The following is a 22955-nucleotide window of genomic DNA, read 5'->3' on the forward strand; positions in this document are numbered from 1 at the left end:
ACAAGAGAAGGAACGAGACAGACACATAGCAAAACTATGACAAAAGCTGGGAGAAATGAAGGTTGCTGTATGGAAGGGTGGCCTTCATGTGACTTTGTGCAAAACGTAATTTCTGTGGGAAACAGTTTTTACAAAGTCAAGATGAATTGGTGTGTTAGTACAAAGATTTTTTTCTTCCTTCTACAAATAATCAAGGAAAATGGATTTTTAAAATGTAAACATTCTCTTGTAGTATTTACAGCTTCTCTAATGTTGGGGGACAAAGGTCTCAGAGTTTAAAGTAAAAAGCAGGCACAAGGAGATAAGAGTTCTTTTACAGTTTGATTGTAATCTAAATATAACAGGAAAATCACTCTCTACATAAAGCACCGTGATGGATAAATATCTGGGTGAGATTATTGCGTCTTTTTCTCTTTTTCCTTCCTTTTTTCTTTCCTGTAAGTTTTCTTTGTCTTTGAGAAAGGCTTTTCGTGATGAAGACAAATAGCCGTTGAATGAAAAGCCAGTGTTGGGCTTTGCTGATAGAGGGTTTGGGGAAACGATTCGATTGGGCAGAGAAGGTAATAGATTAAATGTGAGACCTCAGAGATCACCCAGTCGAATCCTTCATTTTACACATAAGGTACTGAGTGCAAAACCTCATCTCATGACATTTCAGAACTCACCTGTGTCAGGAGACATAAGGAATACACTTATTTTTCCAGCAGCCTGGTGCTCTAATGAAAATTCCCTTAGGAAAGAAATCCTTCAGTTACCTCGTAAGGACCTCTGCTGTCTGCGTTGTCTTTGGTAGCAATGTCACTTGCTGATGGAAAGCTCGTTGTTGGGGGGAGGTGTTATTTCCCCCAGGCGTCTAGTTTAACATCTAGTGAATTGGGGCTGTGCCGAGTCTCACTCTATGGTTGATCCTTCAGAGGTGTCGTATTTTTAGGTTTTGTCGCTGCTCCCTCATCACCCAAAGTCTCACCCCATAGGAAAGCATTTGGTGAGCCTCGTGGGGGCAGTGCTGAGGCTGCTGTTTCCCCGGGCGCTCAGGGCAGGAGGCTGTGGGCTCACACGCTCAGCGTGACACGCAGACTTCTGCTCCACTTGGCTCTGGGGCTGCTGACGGCACTTGGCTCTGTCCACTGGCCCCAGCTCCCAACCTCAGCCTCTGTTAACCCTGTCTGTCGGGGGTCAGCATTGCGGGGCGGAGAGGATCTTTTGTGAGAAGGGTGAGCCCCCTTCAGCCCAGGAACACAGTGGTGAGTTTGGCCATGTTTTCCCTCCAGGGAGCGGGGCCCAGCCATCCTCCTGACTCCTTGCCTGGACTTCCTATAGCAATTCTTCCATAGTTGCTTCCCAATCTGCCTGTCTCCATGGAGCCTGGGATGACAGTCACCATGTCTCATTTATCTCTGCATCCCTATGTTTAACCTGGGGTGAGTAGTTAAGAGATATTTGTTGCAAGAAGAGATGCTAACTGGCCATTCGAGTCTGTGAAAAATAAAACCAAGCCAAACTATAGCTTTCATTTCGATCACTTATTAGTAAGCAGTATTGAGCCCATCTTCCCGGCGTGCCAAGTAGCGCTGGAAATGCAGTTTCCAGTTAACTAATATGACAAACAGAATGGAGGCACTCAATCTAAATGCGTTCACCAGTGGCCTCATGGTGGGGACTAGACACTCCTCTTTGCCAGAAAGGCATTGGGAGAAAGTCAATGACCTCAAAGTCATCTTGGATATCGTTGTTGCCGTTGGTAATGTCCAGCTGGCGTTAGGTGATGCGTAGGTGAAAAGCAACGGCTGGTCTAGTCATTCTTGGTTTAACCACCCATTTGTGTGTATACTCTGTGTAGCTCAAAGAATTTCTCCCTTCAGGGGAGAGAAAGACTCCAAGTTTCCAATCAAATCGCCTGGTGTCTCAGATGCTCTTTTCCAAAATCTTTTCTTGGTTATGAAGACGCTGACTTGTCTCCTGTGTCCTTCTCTATTATAAACCTTCAAGCAATTGCCTGGACGAAAGTGTACGTTCTCCTGGAGAAACTACTCTTTACAAGAGATATTGTGTGACACCAGCAACCTAACCCATAAAATGTGTTCGGAGCCCCAAATGTATAACGTTTTACTTAAGAAAATAAGCATCGGATGTAAAATATGTTTTAGAAAATGCACCCCCCCTGCCCCTGCCAAATGTTACCGGGTGGAGAGCAAATTCCACCCTTGCCCTCGGGCTTTCAGGCAGGGAGACTCGGGCTGGTGGGGGGAGGTTTATTTGCTCAGCATCCAGTGCCAGACCATGCTTGTGACAGTCCAAAACGCGCCGTGAATAGCAAGTGTATCACAAGGGTTCTCAAATATGAAAGTGGAGTTGGAACAAAGAGCAGGCACCAGACAGACTTCCTCTGTTAAAGATTATCCAACGTGTCCCCTGGGTGCCAACATTCCCATAAATCCCAGCAGCTCTATCTCACCTAGGGTAACTTAACGGCTTTGAAACCCTGCCCGGGACCTAGTAGCATTCCATCAAACGACCTCATCACAGGGGAATGAACTTTATCTCTGAGACTGTAAGTGTGTTTGCTTGAAAGATGATTTACCATGCTCAACAATTACCAAATTTCCTAAATTGAACCTGATCTCTTGCTATAATTATATATCTCACAGTTTCATCTAGAGGAATAGATCAACTCTGGGAGTGTAAATCCCTCTGGGTTGGCTTTGAAATGAGTCTGCACGCTGATTCCCAGTTCAGGAGAAGCAAAGAGGGGAAGGTTTTTCATTTGGGAAAGGTGGAAACCAGAACTGGTGCCCGGTCAGAAAGGCAGGTTGGAAGAACCTCCCTCCCAACTACTGTCCCGTCTTCCTCCTTCCAGATCCCAATTCCTCGTCTCTTTTGCTTTTGGAAAGTGAGGATTTCGAGGTCCGTGATTTATGGCAGAGAATACTAGTTTCTCTTTTTCCTTTGCCTAGGCCAGTTGGAGAAGCCAGTCACTGGCAGAGACTCCTCTGAACTCTTGGGAGGGGCAGACCCCTCACCAGTCACCCTCTTGATTGTTCTGTCCCTTTACTGACAACTCCAATGGTTGCAACCACATAGCCTGGTTCTGGGAAGAGAATAGCCCATATGCCTTGCTCAACTGTGTTCCCTTTGCTGCACTTGCTGTAAGGCACTTACAATCCTGTGAAAGGATAGGGGCTAATCCATGAAAATCATTAGAAAACAAATATAAGACAGTAGAATTCGAAATGAGAGTGGGTAGTCCATGGGTGTGGAAATGGCCTGAAAGGCTTTGCGGCGAGAGTTGATCCCTGAGCTGGGCCTTGGAGAGTAAGTAAGGTTTAGACTGACGAGGAGTGGGTGTTCTAGAAGAGGGAAATGGCGCGCCGTCAGTAAGTGGCAGGCACATGCTCATTTTATAGACGTAGGTCTTCTGTAGAAACATGACAGAGCTGGGTGTTTTCAAAAGTAAAACCGGGGCTTCCCTGGTGGCGCAGTGGTTGTGAGTCCGCCTGCCGACGCAGGCGACACGGGTTCGTGCCCCGGTGCGGGAAGATCCCACATGCCGCGGAGCGGCTGGGCCCGTGCGCCATGGCCGCTGAGCCTGCGCGTCCGGAGCCTGTGCTCCGCAATGGGAGAGGCCACAACAGTGAGAGGCCCGCATACCGAAAAAAAAAAAAAAAGTAAAACCGATATGCTGTGCTTCTGGAATTGGGCAGTGGGTCTTGGGTGAGAGCTGGATTAGAGAACTATGGAGCTGCTTTCCAGCTCTAAAACATGGTCGCTTCCAGATGCATAGATACGAGTGGGCCCTGGATGTCCAACGGGCATTGTGCCGACCTGAGGTCACGTATCTTTCTTTAGCTGAGGCCACTTATTACAGGTGGCAGCAAGGACTGCGGGGTCAGACACAGCCAGGAAGGGATTCTGAGTCTATGCTTAAGAGCTTGGATTCATGACTTATGCTCTTTATAGAAGGGGAATAATGATGTCCTCTTTCCAGAGTTAATCTGCGGGAAAATATGAGGTAATGTACAAAGGGCCAGGGGCTCTGTAAATGCTCGTTTCCTTTTCTCCTTCCGGTTCCGCTCCTCTGGTGGGCTCTCTCTCCTCCCGTCTTTTATTTTGCCTGGCTGGAACTTCCTTTCTCACCTCCCCCCACCCACCCCGAATTATCCCTGGGCTCCGTTTGAAGGACCCAAGTGTGTGTACGGAAAGATTAAGCTGTCCTTCTCATAAAGGAGAAACACATTCAAAATGGGGCACATCAAAAGTGAATGTAGGTGACAAATGTTTATATTTGGAAAGTGCTTCTGCTTTGATCCTCGTTTCTATTTTTTGAGAGCTTGACAAATGTGCCCTCTGGGCCTTGGCTTCAAACATCTTCAGTCAGCAGAGCACTTTGGAGGAGGTGAACTCATTTGATCCTCCACTCTCTGTTCCTCCCAGGCCAGGGGATCCGCCGCCACAGAGGAGGCCTCCTCCTGTCTCCCCGGAGCGCCGGCCAAAGCCAGTGTGGCCGAGGGGCCGCCTGCTTCCCCCAGGTCTGGCTCTTCGGCCTGCAAAGGCCAGAGGCCTTGGGGGCCCAGCTCCCTTCTCCGGAAGCTCTGGAGGGTTCCTGCCATGGGGAAGGGTTCCCTGACCCTCGGCCTTCCTTCCTCTTCCACAAGGTCACCCCAAACCCTTGCCGAACACCCTCTGACACATCACTTGGGAAGGTGATTCCCCAAGGGGGGAATTCCTCAGGGGTGGCTGCCCGAGGAACTGAATTCGGGGAAAAGTCTCCCTAGAATCAGCCACAGGACTGACTGTGCCAGGGTTTCCTAGACATCTTGGATGAAAAGTCTTGACAGAATGTAAGGAACATGTTTAGCTGCCGCGTCTCGCCCAGTTCTTGCAGGCAGGTTATGAAACCACGCCACGTGTAAGGTGACGCAGCACAACGGAGGTGCTCGCTGCTGTGCTGGTTTTCAGTGCCCCAGTCCTGCGGAAGCTGTGGCCGGCCGCGAGGAGGATTTTCACGGGAAGGCTTCTTTGCCCAAAACGTGGTTTCTTTCAGTCCAAACCCATTTCTTCCCACTTTTGGATCTTTGAACTGCAAATGGGACAGAAGGCCACGGAGATGGTATCTGCTGGTCCTGCCAGGGTGAGCGTCCAACCAGTGAGGAGCGGACCCACCCTGAGCATTTCCAACAGAGGGACTTCAGTGCCAGGAATCGGTTAAAGTCGGTGAAGGAACGGCTGAGAAGCCCAACAGGGGACAGTGAGGCAGCCACAGGGTTAGCTAGAGCAGGAAGCCCAGAGGGACAAAAGAAGGAGGTGGCATTACTTGAGTGTAGGACTGGGTCATCTGGCAGAAGCTAGGATCGCAGTGAGTCCATCTTGCCGGAGCTGGAGCTGGAGGAGATGCCTCCTTTACTGGCCAAGAGGGAGGTGGGGAGAGATGCTCATCTTCTTCCCCATCTCCCACTGGAAGCTCTCATCAGCCATCGCTGAACCCAGACAGAAGCCGGTTAGCACTGATCCTGGGAACCACAGCCTGCAAGCCTCAGCCACTCTCCCCTCCCTGAAGACTCATAGCAGAGCAGGGGAGAGTGAGAAGGCGCTCCAGCTCCCAGGGTGCAGAAGTCTGCTTTGGGACTTCCTCCTTGGAAAACCAGAAAGTCACAGGACAAGGGGAGAAGGCCAGGGTCCTGGAAAGAGAGTGGTACGAGATTCTGCCAAGCCTGTGCTCAGTGCAGACAGAACAACGCTCCCGTGGAGGTGCTCGCAAGGCACCAATGTTCTCGCAGAAACACTCATCCCTAAATAACTTCTCTAGCTCCCTCACCGACGACTGTGATCCACAACTTTGTTCTCAGAACGGTTGGCTTTGGCAGGTGACATTTCCAAGAATGCTCTGGCTAGGATTAGCAGGTTATGAATTCCCCCAGGGGGTCACTGAGAAATGTGACTCTTGCATACCTTGATAACTAAGAGGCACGATTGTTTGGCTTCTTATGGTAAATTCTGGGTTGCGGTGACATTTGGGGTATAAGGACACCACGGATCCTGGGAATCTGCAGTCTAGTCCACATCTTTTATTTGATCACTCTTATGCAGCTCTACAGAGACTGCCTGCTTTCTTATCTACATGCATCCTGTGTGTGATGTGCGAGAATATATTTATTGAGAGGTTGTGGCGGGCTTGGGTTGCTAGGCAACTCTCTGGAAAGGCAGGGCTACAGAGTTTACACTTCTGGGTCACCTTGGGAAAGACGTTCTGCTGCTCTGGACCTCGGTTCTCTCTCTTTGGCAAATGGGAGTTATAGACGCTTCCTAATAACCCTGCCACCCTCAAACATGCCCCTCAAATACACACTTTTTGATGGCATTTAGCAGTAACACATTTTCCCCCCTTATTTGTAAATATATGTTCATCATAGAAGATTTGGAAAACAGAAATATTTTAAATAGAAATTGCCTATGATTCCATAACCCCCAGATAACCATTGCTAATAGTTTTGTGAATTTACCTGCAGCTTTTCTCCCCCTAATTGAATATATATTTTATTTTATTTTATTTTTGGCGGTGCTGCGCAGCTCACGGGATCTTAGTTCCCTGACCAGGGATTGAACCCAGGCGCTGGCAGTGAAAGCGCCGAGTCCTAACCACTGGACTGCCAGGGAATTCCCTTGAGTATATATTTTAAATTGATGTCATACTGTATATAGAGTGATATACTTTTCCATCTACTATTTGGTGAGAAGGTGTATGAGTATTTTACTTTCATTATGGAACACGATTTTTTATTATTTATTTATTTATTAAAATTTATTTATTTATTTTTGGCTGCGTTGGGTCTTCGTTGCTGAGTGCTGGCTTTCTCTAGTTGCAGCGAGCGGGGGCTACTCTTCTTTGCAGTGCACATGCTTCTCATTGTGGTGACTTCTGTTGTGGAGCACCGGCTCTAGGCGCGCGGGCTTCAGTAGTTGCGGCACGTGGGCTCAGTAGTTGTGGCACACAGGCTTAGTTGCTCCACGGCATGCGGGATCTTCCCGGACCAAGGCTCGAACCCGAGTCCCCTGCATTGGCAGGCAGATTCTTAACCACTGGGCCACCAGGGAAGTCCCTAAGGAACATGATTTTTTAAAAAATCAATGAATAATATCCTTGTCAAATGGATGCACTGCATTTCGTTTAGTTACTACATATTATTGGATGTTCATACTGTTTCCAGTTTTTTCTCTCATAATTATACTGTGATCAACATTCTTCCCATAAATTTAGAGCATAGCACAACTAAAAAGATAAATACAATTAAGAGGTGTTGAACTATGAAGAAGAAAATATTTGCAAAAGAATGACAAAGGGTCAATGTTCTTAGTATATGAAGAACTCTTTTAAATAATTGTGAAAATCACCATTGCCTTTATGGTAAAATAGACATGGAAATGATGTAGATGGATTATCCAGTACCTATAAATACATGAAAATATTTTCAAAATCACTGGTAATCAAGAGACACAAATTAAGACAACAATGTGATCCTGGTTTTGGTGCCTGTAAGGTTGGCAAAGATAAAAGCAAAACAAAAACCAGAAAATGTAATGCTGGTGACAGTAATAATGCAGGTGAGAGAGATAGCAGGTTATAATATTCCTCGTGGAAAGTAAATCGATATGTCCTTTTTGTTTTTAAAGAGATTTTGTTTATTGATTTATTCGTCAACAATTATCAGGTCCCTACCATATCCAAACATGTTTTTCGGTGTTGGGAGTCATATAAAAATATATGGGACTGGGAATTTCCTGGTGGCCTAGTGGGTAGGGCTCTGTGCTTTCACTGCTGTGGCCCGGATTCAATCCCTGGTCAGGGAACTAAGATCCTGCAAGCAGTGCAGCGAGACCAAAAAAAAGAAAGAAGTGGGATATACCCCTGATCCTTATGGAGGTTATGATCAAGCAAGAGGGATCACAGACGTCCAAATAAAGATAATACAAGGTAAAATGGACAGACACTAAGAGGATTGGATTTGGGATCAGAAGACTTGGTTTCTAACCTTGGCTTTGGCCTCTTACTAGCTGTGTAACTTTGGAAAAGTCACTTTATCATCCTAGGCTTTAATTTCTTTTTGTGTGGGGAGGGGGTGGTTAATTTCCTTACCTGCAAAATAGGTTGTAGGAGAATTAAGTGAAAACAGGGATCTCAAAATATTTTGTAGATTGTTCATGCTTTCGCATGTAAACCTGGTATCTCTGCGATTTCAAAGGAAGAAGTCATCATTTCCTGTTGGGAAGACTCAGAGGACTAGTGGAAGAGCTGAAATTATCCTAAGTGTTGAATGGGGGTGGATTTTGACACTGTGAGATTGTAGAGAAAAGATGGGCCAAGTGGCAGGAACTGAATAAACAGAGTTGGGAAGATGCCAGAGGGTAAGAGGATTTGAGGACCTTGTGAGTATCTGGGAGAGGTATAAGAGACCTGTGGGGAGTTAAGATAAGCCCCAAGGAAGCTGGATTGGGAGCTAATTGTAAGAGAGCCTTGATGCCAAGTAAGTGAGTCTGGACTTCGTTCTGCCGATAATCAGAACTACAGAGACTCTTAAGCAGAGGAGTTACTGAGAGTTAAGGTTGAGGTCCAGGGTAGGGACAAAATGGTAGGTGAACCCAGCACACAGATCCTGGTTTCTAGTACCATTGTCCAGTAAAAGGAACAAGAGCTCCTTGGAAAAAAGGCTGATGCTAAGGCTGGACCAGGGAAATACAAGATAAGGCTGAAGCATCTTGCAGTGCTGGAAAGTAAGGAAGTAAAACGAAGTGAAACAAAACAAAACAAAACAAAACGATGGGGCACATCAAAGGGACACAAGACCCAACCTGAGAGCTCCCAATGGCTAAAGCTGGAATAATTTGTGCAATAAAATAAACAATGTAGTATTGGATTATAACCCAAAGTATAAAATAAATATGCATGAGTCCATACTGATATAAATAAATGAGGAGAGAAGAGGCAAATCTTTGTAGAATTCCAAATAATTTACATAGAAATTTCTGCCAGGGGGTGGAGCTAAGTTCCCTTCCCAGCCTCTCCCCACCTGGAGTGTGGGCTGTGCTGAGTGACTTGCTTCTGATTTGCTTCCAAAAGGTAGAAGGGGGAGGGGGTGTAACTTCACAGTGGAGGAATCTGGCGAACACTACCTTGGCTTGGTGATCAAGGTCAGTATCTTCAGCGATAAGTCGTGTTGATAGCTTGGACTTCTGATGTGATGTGGTGAGAAGGGCACTTCACTTCCATGGTGGTCTTACCCGTAACCCCATATAACCATAAGAAAATTATCAGATAGACCCAAATTGAGGGACATTCAACAAAATACCTGAACGGTACTCCTCAAAACCGTCAAGGTCATTAACAAACTAGAAAAGTCTGATAACCTGTCATAGACCAGAGGAAACAAAAGAGACATGACGACGAAATGCAATGTGGTATCCTGGACCAGTGACAGGATATCAGTGGAAAAGCTAATGAAATCAGAATAAAGCATGAAGGGACTTCCCTGGTGGTTCAGTGGTTAAGAATCCGCCTTCCAATGCAGGGGATGCGGGTTCGATACCGGGTCGGGAAACTAAGATCCCACATGCCACGGGGCAACTAAGCCTGTGCTCTCTAGCCCACACGCCACAACTAGAGAGAAGACCTCGCCCCGCAATGAAGAGCCCTCGTGATGCAACGAAAGATCCCACACGCCCCAATGGAGATCCTGCGTGCCGCGACTAAGACCCGATGCAGCCAAATAAATAAATAAATAAGAAAAAGAAAGCTGGGTACCAGCTCATAATTCAAAAAAAAAAAAAAAAAAAGAAAGAATAAAGAATAAAGCCTGAAGTTTAGTTGATAGCAATGTACCAAAGTTGGTTTCTTAGCCATGGGGATCTTGTTAAAAGGCAGGTTATGATTCAGGGGATCTGAGGTGGGGCTGGAGAGTCTACATTTCTGATAAGCTCCCAGGTGGAGCCATTGCTGCGGGACACAGATGCTGAGCTGCAAAGTGGCAGAGTTTGGAGTTGGCCCTTCATCTTCTAAAGCTCCATCCCCTTCCTGTGAACCACACCTGGAGTGCTCAATACTACCCATCCTTAGTTACTGTTACTTGAATTCCCAGCTAGTCAGTGGTTTTCAGTCAATCCCAGCTACACCATAGAATCATCTGGGAAGCTTTCAAAAAAGCCTCATCCCAGAATTATGAAATTAAAATTTCTAGGCTGCTGTCTGGACATTCTTTTAAAATTGAGATAAAATTCACAGAATATTCAGTTAACCACGTTAAAACACACAAGCCAGTAACTTCCAGTACATTCACAAGATAAGTGCAACCATCACCACTCTCTAGTTTCTGAACATTTTCATTACCCCCAAAGAAATTCCCTACCCATTAAGCATTCAGTGCCCATTCCCTCCTGCCCTCGGTCCCCAGCAACCATTAACCTGCTTTCTAAGGTTTGCCTATTCTGGACAATTCATATAAATAGAATCATACAAAATGTGGGGGGAAAGACTTGGTTTCTCAGTCATGGCAAAAGTACCATGGTTACAGAAGACGCTGACAGTAGGGGAACTGGGTGCAGAGTATACGGGAACTCTCTGTACTACCTCTGCAACTTCTTTGTAAGTCCAAAACCATTTATTTTTATTTTTTTAAAGTTCATTAAAAAAAAAAAACTCCTTTTATTTATTGATTTTTGGCTGTGCCACGTGGCATGTGACATCTTAGTTTCCCAGCCAGGGATCAAACCCATGCCCCCTGCAGTGGAAGCATGGAGTCTTAACCACTGGACCGCCAGGGAAGTCCCTAAAACCATTTTAAAGTAAAAAGTTCATTTTACAAAATTTTTTTTAAAAGATAAGCGCATACTGCAAAATTCATTGTTGAAGGTGATGAAAAATTCTATGGCAACTTTGATGGAAGGCACTACCTGGGGACAGATACAAGGAATGAGCCGACTGGAAAGAATTCCTACTCTGGACACCCAATAATTTGACTCCCATCTCCCTTTATTTGATATTAAAGGCTGTGTTTTTTCCCCCATAGTTTAGAGATTTAACCTGGGGGAAAAAAAAACACAAGGACACCACAATGTCTTAACAAAATCCATTCAGAAATTTCAAGTAGTCTTTCCTTGTAACACTTCAAGACTCCTTTGATAATGGCTAAAGATATAACTAACCAAGTTTTCCTGGACCCTCATCTCTGTAACCATCTTTTCTTTTTCTTTTTGGAGCCGAAAGGATAAAATATGACAGGAAGAAACTATAGGCTCAGTTTAGTGCCATAGTACATTGTATAACTTTCATTCCTTACCTCCTTGAAGCCTATGATTCTTCCATTGAAATGTCCGTTTACCACTAAATTAAGGGTAAATTAAAAAAAAATTAAGGCAAAATGGTTTTTCCCTTTACCCCACCACTCAAGCATCACAACTTAACTTTATTCATGCTTCCTGCCAACAGACCCCTGTGTCAGACCCACAAAGGGTCACAGGCAGCAAAGAATGTGTCCTCTGGGCTCACCACCTTTCTTCCAAGAAAAGACTCATTTCCCCCAAGTTTCAATTTACAGATACTTCCTGTTTACAAGCTGGCCAATGATGAAAGTTAGCTTGGGACCTTTTTTGTTTTTTCCCCAAAGACATTATTTGATAAGCACACTTTGATTTCGCCCTTCCATTTTCTCGTTCTTAATGCCCTGTGCCTGAGAGACGGGACTGCTACCTAATTTGCAACACCCAGGGCCCAATGAAAATGCAGAGCCCCCTGTCCAAGAATTATTAAGAGCTTCAAGAGAGTGAGAGCGGAGCACTGATCCAAGTGTGGGGTCTTTTGAAGCCCTGAAGCCAGCCCTGTCTGGGGTACTTAGGTTATGGGGCTTCTCATCGTGCCCACTGAACCCTATTTCAGAAGATAAGGGAGGGAGAATTTTAGACCCCATTGTCTCTCATGCATTCAGAGAGGCGCGTAGGGGCACAGAACCAGGGAGGTGGGCTGCATAGAGCCAGGGGTCCTTCCTCCAGTAGCTCAGCCTTCTCCTTGTGATCAGAGAGGCTGCGGGTGTGGATGGGGGGAGGGTTCAAGGAGGGACACAGGATGGCCTGGAGTTAAGCTTCTTTAGGTAGATGACAGCCCCTTCCTCACAACATCAGAGAGGGGGAAAGGGGGGGGGGATGTGCAGGCCTGCTGGGACAATCTGGGCCTCCCAGGAAGTCAACCTCAGTTCCCCAGCTCAATGGATTTTGAGCAGCTACTGAATGCCTGGGACAGAGCTAGAAGTTAGACGTAAAAGGAAATGAAGGAAGGGAGGAAGGAAGTGAGGGAGGGAGGGAGGGAAGTAGGGAGGGAAGAAGGAAGGAAGGAAGGAAGGAAGGAAGGAAGGAAGGATCTACTCTCAAGGATCTGGTGGGGGGAGGCATATGTAGATAGATAATATCAGAATAAATGTCAGATGTTTTAAATTTACTTATTTATTTTATTTATTTATTTTTGGCTGCGTTGGGTCTTCCTTGCTGCGTGTGTACTCTCTCTAGTTGCGGCGAGCGGGGGCCACTCTTTGTTGCGTTGCGAGGGCTTCTCATTGCGGCAGCTTCTCTTGTTGCAGAGCACGGGCTCTAGGCATGCGGGCTCAGTAGTTGTGGCTCGTGGGCTCTAGAGCGCAGTCTCAGTAGTTGTGACACATGGGCTTAGTTGCTCTGCAGCATGTGGGAACTTCCTGAACCAGGGTTCGAACACGTGTTCCCTGCACTGGCAGGCGGATTTTTAACCACTGCGCCACCAGGGAAGCCCTGTTAGATGTTTTAGAAGCCCTCTTAACCTTGCCTTGGTCTTGGGGACCTGAGACCCCCTGATCTGACCAAAGAAACTGCCCCCTGGCTCTCCACATGCCTGTGTTCAACTTGGATGTGGCAGGTCAGAGGTGCTGCACATCCCCCAACATCAGCCAGGAGAAATACTCTTGTGGGGTGGACAGCAGGCTCCCCGACGCAAAACCCTAGTTTCCATGTTTTACGCAAGTTCTGTCTAAATGTATCTTAAAGGCGCTAGGTACACATACGACTAAAAACCTAACATATGCCAGAGTTGGCAATGGATTAAATTTATTATTAAATTCACCAGTTGAGATGATTAAAGAGTTTATTGCTTTTTAAGAAAAACTAGCAGGGCTTCCCTGGTGGGGCAGTGGTTGAGAATCTGCCTGCTAATGCAGGGGACACCGGTTCGAGCCCTGGTCTGGGAGGATCCCACATGCCGCGGAGCAACTAGGCCTGTGAGCCACAACTACTGAGCCTGCGCGTCTGCAGCCTGTGCTCCGTAACAAGAGAGGCCGCGATAGTGAGAGGCCCGCGCACCGCGATGAAGAGTGGCCCTCGCTTGCCACAACTAGAGAAAGCTCTCGCACAGAAACGAAGACCCAACACAGCAAAAAGAAATAAATAAATTAATAAACTCCTACCCCCAACATCTTCAAAAAAAAGCAAAGAATCCCATTGAATTATGAAAAAAGCATTTTCCATGAGTCTCTATCACAACTTTACAGTGTCTTCTCAAAATCAGGTTCTTCTCTGGAGCAAGTAGTTTGCCATTTCACATCATAGGATAGGTTGGAACTATAAAAAGGAACTGACAGATGGTTCCACCTCAATTGTCATCAATTCAGTTGGCTTACCAAGGTGACTGGTCCCATAACAGATCAGAACAGTCACCTCTCAGGCTGTAGGGCCCAAGTTTTCCCAATCTAAAATTGATAATGAGGATTTTTATTTGACAATAACAAGCACCCGCATAGAGACAAAGTCAGAGGGTTTAAAACCAGGACTGTTGCTCACAGGTCTTCATAACTGGGCTCACGCGAGATGGTCACCTCTCTCCTCCCCTGTAGCTGTTCCCCTGCGCTTCTCTGACCTGAGTGAGTCTCATTTGATGGCACAGCAGGACTGTCTAAGGCTCCAGGATCCCTCACATGTCCTCATCCTTGTGCCAGGCAACGTGTCTCATACCCATGGTGGCCCACGTGAAACGCTGATTGAACGAGTGAATGAATGATTCTCATCCCTTTCTCGCAAGCAGCTTTGCCAGCACTCTTTTAATCTTGCAATGGCCCTGAGTTGTGTGTAGGCAGGAAGAAAGTCTATTTTGCATGAAGAAATGAAGACCCTGTGGCTAAATGAGTTACCCAGAGTGACATAGCAAATTGAGACAGTGCCAGGGCTGCTGACAGCTGCCTGCTTCTTCTCCGTGGCTCTCACCTACAGACTGGAGCCATTGCCTTGTGTGAAATAACCAAACTACAGTTAAAGTAACAAATGTGGGCTATAAACTCTCCTGATATGATTGGTTAATTATGGAACTTGCTAACTAAGAGTAGCATCAAAAACATTTGACATTTGACCGCTAACCTCCCCTGAGAATGCATTTTTGGAAACAAGATGTTAAACCCTCCATGAGAAGAGCTGACGCCCAATCCATGCTTAGGTATTAAACTTCTCTTACTATCTCCTCCTCGCCTTTTCTTTTTGTTTTTTGTTTTGTAAACAACACATAGACACCAGGAACAGTATGTCTAGGATTAGTAACTCAATTTTCTGTGATTTAAGAAGTATTAAAAAAAAAAACCCAGGAAGATAGTTTGAGGAAATAAAAGTGTTAACCCTCATGACGAAGGAGGTCATTGGTGGTTCCAGGTGTCTACAAAGGGGAACTAATATATCCTTGTTACAAAGAAATGCAGAAGGAGAACCACACTGTGCCCATACCCTGGAGGGCAGCAGAAATGCCCAGGCTTAAAAAATAAAGAGTAAACAAAATCAACCAGTCACCATGGAAAAGTGTAAAGTGTACAGGGTGGGGGTGGGGGAGAAAAGAATGAAAATATGATGCTTAAATTTTTTTTTGAAATGAAGTTTGTAAGTAATACTACTTCATATATATGAAATGTAAGTGGCAATAGAAAAATACCTATGAATGACCCAGGCTTTTGGGAAAGAGTCAGGGGACATCCACATCTCTGGTAGATAATGGATAACCCATTGCCTAGAATGGTTCGGTTGTCCATTTGCCCAGCAGCAGTAGCAGACTGTTCTAGGCCACCCTGGGAGCAAATGGATGGCACCATGCCAAGGGGGAAGCAGCAGTTATGCGGCCCTGGGGACTTCATTGTTTACTGTTTTCTTATCAGGTGACATTACAATTGCCACTCTACAACAGGATTTACTTCTCAGATCTAATAGCTATGCTTTTTTTTTTTTTTTGAAAAATAGTTGACATCTTGTTATGGGCAGGGCTGCAAAGTGAACTTTCAGTCAAGGATGGAAATACAGAAAGGCCTATACACTTGGCGGTGTTTTGGAAGGTAAACCTTTCCCTCTGCCCTTCTGTTGGCTCTTTTTTTTTGTCTCACTTAGCAGGTCTGAGAAGAACCCAACCCCCTCGTCAGAAAGAAGGGTCACTTCCCGACCCTCTGGGCAGAACAGAGACTTTCCGACGGGCTCATTGCTGGGCTTCTTCGTGGTGGTTTATGGAGAGGAGGCCTGAATGGGAGCGAATGCGGGGAATGTTCAATGTAAAAGGTTTAGAGAAGAAAGTAGAGCAGTTAGTGAAATGCTGACTCAGCTCAAGACTCAGAGCAAGGCCACTGAGTCGTCCTTCTGCCCTTGGAGCTGTGTCTGGGTAGATGTGAACGCTTTTCTCAGTGGAGTTGGGTTGGGGGGAATTAGAGCCCCCCACCCCGAGTTTGCTTAACAGGCATCACCATTCTCGTGAGATGAAGCTCTGCCCCAAGCCTGTAGTTTTTTAAATTGAGACGTAATTGACATATAACATTGTATTCTATTTGGGTACATAATGATTTGATACATGTATACACTGCAAAATGATCACCACAATAAGTCCAGTTAACATCCATCACCGCACAGTTACAAGTTTTTCCCCTTGTGTTGAGAACTTTTAAGATCTACAGTCTTAGCAGCTTTCGAGTACACAGTACCGTATTGTTAACTACAGTCACCGTGCTGTACGTTACATCCCCAGGACTTATTCTTCTTATACTGGAAGTCCAAGCCCCTATTTTACAGCTGAGACCTCTTTCCATTCTAGTCCCATATCCCCTCTTAGTGCAACTAATGACTGACGTCATTGCCTCTCTGTGTGTGTGTGTGTGTGTGTGTGAGTGTTGGAATGTGAACGGGCGCCAGCCATCACTGTGATGGAAGATGGAAGCCTCTTCAGGTTTGAGTCATTCTTGGTTCAGGGGTCTTCATATAATGAGGTGACCATCACTCTGCTTTCTCAGCTGCTCACACAAGCTGGGGAGGCTTCAAAGGAAAGAATTCCTTTCCAATCAGAAGTCTGAGAGTTTTGGTAGGCATGCGCCTCTACAACGTTTCTTTGACTCACAGAGTTTTGAAAAAGTCCCTTTAGACGAAAACACCTGTATCATACTGGGCTAATACACAGGTAGATGCCACTGATTTTCTCCTGGGCAACTTATGATGCAATCATATGTCCCAGAATTAAAATTTAAAAATGAAGGTTCATCATGTTCTTCCTACCAAATGGAGAAAACAGGCTCCTTTTCATGAGTTAGTTTTTATTTTCTTGTATCTTTTTTTTTCTTTCTTTTTTGGTCTGGAGGTCGGAAGTGCCTTGTGTAAAATATGCTTCTGATGAAAGGTGTTCTTAATTTAAAAAGTGGAAGATAATGTTAGAAATTCCCCCACTTAAGTCCTTCTGAGCTCTCTAGGCTTCCTGAAAAACCAATCACCACAAGAAGAAAACACCTACAAACACTTATTTCTTGACATTTAAATCTGCTGTCTCTCTGGGGTAATTCATGTCAGGTTTAACAGTCTGATTCAGAGACCTGGTCTTCCTGGAGATCTCGCAACTCACCAGAAACAGGGCTCTTGAAATATCCACGCCAAAGTGCTGTCAGGACAAGTTGAGTTAGAGACAAGTTATCTTGAGCAGAAAGTCCTGATAAAAAATCCTAGAGATTTCAATCCTCTTTACCTAATTGCAGAATGGGCTGGGTGGGGAAGAGGTAAAATGGTGGGGGGATTGAACAGCAATCTCATGAGTGAGTTTAATTTAAACTTGAAGAATTTATTAACCTACTATTGGGTTGAAGTTCTAACCTGAGATCTGAGTCTTTCTCAGTCATATGCATGACTTGGGGGTGGGCAGGGTGGCAGGTCCATTAGTCATGGGTTCGGTTATCAACGGAGCTCAGCATCAGGACAGTGGGGCTCTGTATGCAAGTGCCTCCCGCTATCAGCCTGCTTGATATTCGGACATCGCATTGTTCTCCTTGGAGATTACACCTTCCAACCCACCACCTGATCCCCTTTCGAGTTTCTGTTCTCAAATTCCTCTGGAAAGAAGGCCCCGGAGGTGGCAGGCAGGCGGCTGCCACGTCTGGACAGCTTCCATGTTCTCTTAGCCAGAAAGTGGTGGGAGCAGCAGCAGTGGCCGCCCAGCCCTGCGCTGGGGAGCCTACCTGGCTTTGTTGGCTGAAGTGTCCAGCTCGAGCAATAGGACAGAGGGGACGCAGAGGCGAATGAGTCAGGTCGGGTAAGCTCCGGCCAGCAGGACGCTTTGCCGATTACCCAGCATTCCCCTTTCTTCCATTCCAAGGGGCAAAAAGGTCACGTCTTCATGATAGAATTCTCTGGGGGTCCCCGCCCCTGGACTCCCCCATTGCAGCTGCCAAGTCTCAGTAAAGATCCAGAAAGGACTTCAGGAATTCTATGACTTTTGTGGGGACGGTCCAGCTGCTCCCTTTTTGGCTAGTTGAACGCCCATGCTTCGTGGAGGTGAGGGTAAAGATAACAGGGAGAATGTTCCAGATCCGGGCAGCCAGCACCTGCCAGCTCAGTGAAGGAGGCAGTCACTGGGCAAAGGTGAAGTGAGGGGCCTGGTCAGGATGAAAGATGCCCAGTTGAAAGGGGTTTCATCTTCAAGCAGAAAGCATTTAGCAGCCGTCTGGGCGATCATTTCAGGGAGGGGGAGGTATTATGCCAATGAATCGAGGCAATCGCATCTTGTTCCCCACGGTAAACCTGATAAAATTGCCTGTCCGGGGAAGGAAAGTATTTCATTATTGTACCTTTGAAAAAGGAGAATCTTCTCTGCATTTCCTCTCTGGGGGAGGGTGTCCTTTGTTCTTGTGCCTCTGACACTCAGCTCCTCCAAACCTGTAGTTTCAGCGGAAAGGACTTGGTAATTTAAAAAAAAAAAAAAAAGAGTGTGGTTAAATGACCGAGCTGTTCTGTTCAACCAGGCAGGACTCATCTCAGGGACTCTCATCCATAACCCAGGGCTGACGCCATGGTGATCTCAGCACAAAGGCAGTCTCCTTTTGGGTGGGGGTCACTCCATCCTCCCAGGGGCTTCCTGGTGGGCCCTGCAGAGCTGACTCCCGAGGGGCAGGCATTCTGAGTGTGGTGGACACACGAACTGCAGGAGACCTTTTAGATTCAGGGGCCACTGGTTACCACTCTGATGACTTCACTCCAGGCCCAAAAGCGTCACAGGGGAAGTCAATGCTTGCACAGAATCCCAGGACAGGTCACTGTCCTGGCCATGACCTCTGCGTCGCTGGACTTCTCCAGGATGGAAGACAGCAGTGTTGAGAGGCAAGGGGAGAGGGCAGGGGGGCAGCTGGGGAAGGGTTATGTGAGCCATTTCTCGGCTGCGTAGGCAGTGGCAGAGCACCGAACTGCTCTGAATCATGGATAGTGTGGTCACCACTCATGAGAAGCCTAAGTAAGTCTCCAGCAGCCTAACCAGAGTTGATCGCTTCTCCCAGCAGATAGATCCATTCCCATTTTCTGAATCTCACAGAATTCCAGGTTGCCTTAAATCACCAGAAAAAAAAGCTGTTTTAAAACCCCAAAAGGGAGGCCTCCCTGGTGGTGCAGTGGTTAAGAGTCCGCCTGCCAGTGCAGGGGACACGGGTTCGATCCCTGGTCCGGGAAGATCCCACATGCCGTGGAGCAACTAGGCCCGTGTGCTATAACTGCTGAGCCTGTGCTCTGGAGCCCACGAGCCACAACTACTGAAGCCTGCGAGCCACAACTGCTGAGCCCGCGTGCCGCAACTGCTGAGGCCCGTGTGCCTAGAGCCTGTGGTCCACAACAAGAGAAGCCACCGCAGGAGAAGCCTGTGCACAGCAATGAAGGGTAGCCCCTGCTCGCCGCAACCAGAGAAAGCCTGTGTGCAGCGACAAAGACCCAATGCAACCAAAAACAAACAAACAAAACCAAAACCCAACAGGAGGACTTCCTTGGCGGTCCAGTGCTTAAGACTTTGCCTTCCAGTGCAGGGGGTGTAGGTTCAATCCCTGGTCGGGGAGCTAAGATCGTACATGCCTCGCAGCCAAGAAACCAAAACATAAAACAGAAGCAATATTGTAACAAATTCAATAAAAACTTTTAAAATGGTCCACATCAAAAAAAAAAAAAAACTTAAAGAAAACGATATCTGTTTCAAAAAAATAAATGAAATAAAACCCTAACAGGGAATTCCCTGGTGGTCCAGTGGTTAGGACTCTGCGCTCTCACTGCTGAGGTCCTGGGTTCCATCCCTGGTCAGGGAACTAAAATCCCACAAGCCACAAGGCACAACCAAAAAAAATTAATCAATTAAAAAATAACCCCCCAACATATCAGTGCAGTGCGTCACCCCCAGAACCATCTTCAACCCTCACGCTCTGGCTCGTGGTTAGCCTGCAGGAGGTGAAAGGTCAGCCTTCTATTATTTGTTAAAGCACTCAGCAACCCAGAAATAAACATGGATGCTGATGCTGATCTGAGAACTAAAAGATATCTTTCAAGTCTAATAAATGTGATAAAAATAAACAACATCCTTTCATAAATTTAATGGAGCATGGCTCTGTGTTTATCTTGTGTCATGTACTTGAGATTACCCCACTGGAAGAAGAAAACACTTGATTAATGCAGGGAGTCTGCAGCAGTTGGAAAATATTTTTCTACTTCCTGCCATGCCCTTTTTTTCTTCTCTAAGGAAGTTATTAGTGGTATACTTTACAATAATGGAACTGAAGCAATTTCTAGTGAGAAGTCCAACACATTCCTGAGTCACGGCTGCTCTCCCACTTGGTAATTAGGTAAAAAAGGATTCCATATCCTTTTTCTTCCATCCTGTGGCTGAAGAGTTTTACTTTGGGTGTTTATGACACCTGAGAATAATGATAGCAACAATACTAAATTTATCACTTATTGAAGTTCTGGACAGAATACTCTCTAGGAATTATTTAGCCACACAATCCTATGAGACAGATACTGTTATTATTCCCATTTTACTGATAAGAACCTAAGGTTTTGAGACTAGGTGTCTTGCTCAAGGTCATACAGGTAGTAAATGGTGGACAAGAGGGTTTAAGACCAGTTCTAACTCCTATTCTCACTTGAATGATTATGCCCGCCACCCACAGGACTTAGGCATTGAAGGAAGGGGTTTTGAGCTTGAGTATGAGCCTGAATATGATTAGAGCATCTCCTGGGTACCAGACATTGCTCCAGACGCTGGAGATATAGAACCGAAGCAGACAAAACCCCTGCCCTTCCGGAGCTTACATTCTAGTGAGGTCAGTGAGATGAGATGTAAAATTAACAAAATAAATGATCAACTATATACTAGTTAAATGGTGACCTATGATATGGAGAAAAATAAATCAGGACATGAATATATAGGATATGAGAGCAGGGGTTACCATTTAAAATACAGCAGTCAGGAAAGGCTTAGTTAAGATGGTGAGATTTCAGGAAAGAGCTGAAGGAGGTGAGGAAGTAAGCCCTTTTGCTGTCTAGAGAAGGACCATCTAGGCAGATGGAATGTGCAAAGGCCCTGAGGTAGCTGTTCTTGGCATGTTTGAGGAACCCAAAGAAGACTAGTATGACTGCAGAAGTACCTGAGCGAGGGGGAGGATGGTAGATGAGGTGAGAGAGGTACATGGAGGCTGGGTGGTGTAGGGTTGTGTGGGCTATACAGTCGCCCCCCCCCATGCTCGGGGGATACGTCCAAGAGCCCCCAGTGGATGCCTGAAACAGTAGACAGTACCCAACCCTATATATGCTATGCTTTTCCTATACATACTTACCTGTGTTTAAAAGGTATGTATGTATTATAAAGTTTAATTTATAAATTAGCCAGAGCAAGAGAATATCCGAATTGCCAGCATCACTACTTTTGTGCTTTGGGGCCATTATTAAGTAAAATAAGTCACTTGAACACAAACACTGTGATACCACGACAGTCATCTGTTAACTAAGTGACTCATAGGTAGGATAAGCCGGATGATTCACATCCTGGGTGGGAGAGAGTGGATTTCGTCACACGACTCAGAACAGTGGGCAATTTAAAATTTATGAAGGAATTCCCTGGCGGTCCAGTGGTTAGGACTCGGTGCTTTCACTGCAGGGGTCTGGATTCAGTCCCTGGCTGGGGAGCTAAACTTTAAGTTCCCGTAAGAACAAAACACAAAACAAACAAAAAACCCACTTATGAAGTGTTTATTTCTGGAATTTAATATTTAATATTTTCTGACCGTAGGTAACTGAAGCCACGGAAAGTGTAGCAGCAGATGAAGGGGGCCAACAGGGCACTTCACCATCTACTCAGAATGCGATGGGGACTCACTGGAGGGTTTTGAGCAGAGAAGTGACGTGCTCTGACTTAAGTTTTAAAAGGACTCCTCTGGCTACCATGTGAGATGAGCTCAAGAGGGGCGGGGTGGAGGCGGGGAGCCCAGTTAGGAGCCTCCTGCAGTAAACTGGGTGAAAGATGATGGTGGACAGTCCCAGGGCAGGAACAAAGGAGGGGGTGCCCAGCAGATGGGTTCTGAACATAAATGGAGACGAATTAGAATTTGCTGATGAACTGTGGGATATGAGATAAAGATAAATGTTAGGATGCCCCGGAGATGTTCATTTTGGGTGAGTCTCATGTGAGGCGTATGAGAAAGTGACTTAAAATCAAACTAGAGATATATTTTACCGTGGCTGACGTCATAGAGAGGTTTGAGGAAGGAAAAGCTTATTTATAACACAGGCTTCTGGGAATTCCCTGGTGGTCCAGTGGTTAGGGCTCTGCACTTCCACTGCCATGCGCCCTGGTTCAATCCCTGGTTGGCAAACTAAGATCCCACAAGCTGTGCAGTGAAGCCAAATAAAAAATGAAAAAAATAAAATGGGCTTCTGTGAGTAACTTTTATTCCATGCAGGCAGCTCATTGCCAAGCAGGAGTCACTGGAAGGGGGGCTTCCAAGATTATACTTGGTGGATGCAAATGGACAGGAGGCTATCTAGAAAATTCTGTAAAGATAATTTCTTTTCCTGTCTTTTTTCTTCTAGAGAATATCTTGTCTAACCCAGCCTGAGGGAAGAACGTTTGTCACAAACCCTCATCAGGCAGAAACCTACAGTGGTGCCTGAAAGGGGATGGGTCAGTTAGTGGCTCACAGAGGAGAATATTCTGAGGGTGAGGGTGGGCTCTGAGATATGCAAAGCCTGACTGTGAATGGAAATAGGCTTATCAGACCGGAATCTTGCCAGTTCCAGAGGAAGTCGGGAACAAGGAAAGGGGAAGGTTTAGGGGTAGCTGGAGTAGGGCAGAAGGACCTTTATCTACATTGGGAGGTCTAATCCAGAAGCCATGGAACACTCGAAAAGCCAAGAAAGCCTGGAGGTCATTTCCATGGATAAAGGTAGTTTGGGGATTGGGAAACGAAATCAGGCTAGAATTTCCGGAAAGGGCTCTTCTTCTGTCCCCACCCCTCCCCTACCAAAGTGCTCTAGACTCGGACATAGATTTTAGAACGAAATCTATTTTTGGAGGGCCTTGGGAGACTTTCTTGACACTTAATGGGAATAACAGCAGAACTCTGCAGTGTCCCACGATTGGAAAACTCTGGAAAAAACCAGTGGTC

This window comes from Delphinapterus leucas, chromosome 14, assembly GCF_059928025.1.
Source record: "Delphinapterus leucas isolate spDelLeu-1000000601 "Yukka" chromosome 14, BTC_Dleu_Yukka2, whole genome shotgun sequence".
Taxonomy (NCBI): Eukaryota; Metazoa; Chordata; class Mammalia; order Artiodactyla; family Monodontidae; genus Delphinapterus; species Delphinapterus leucas.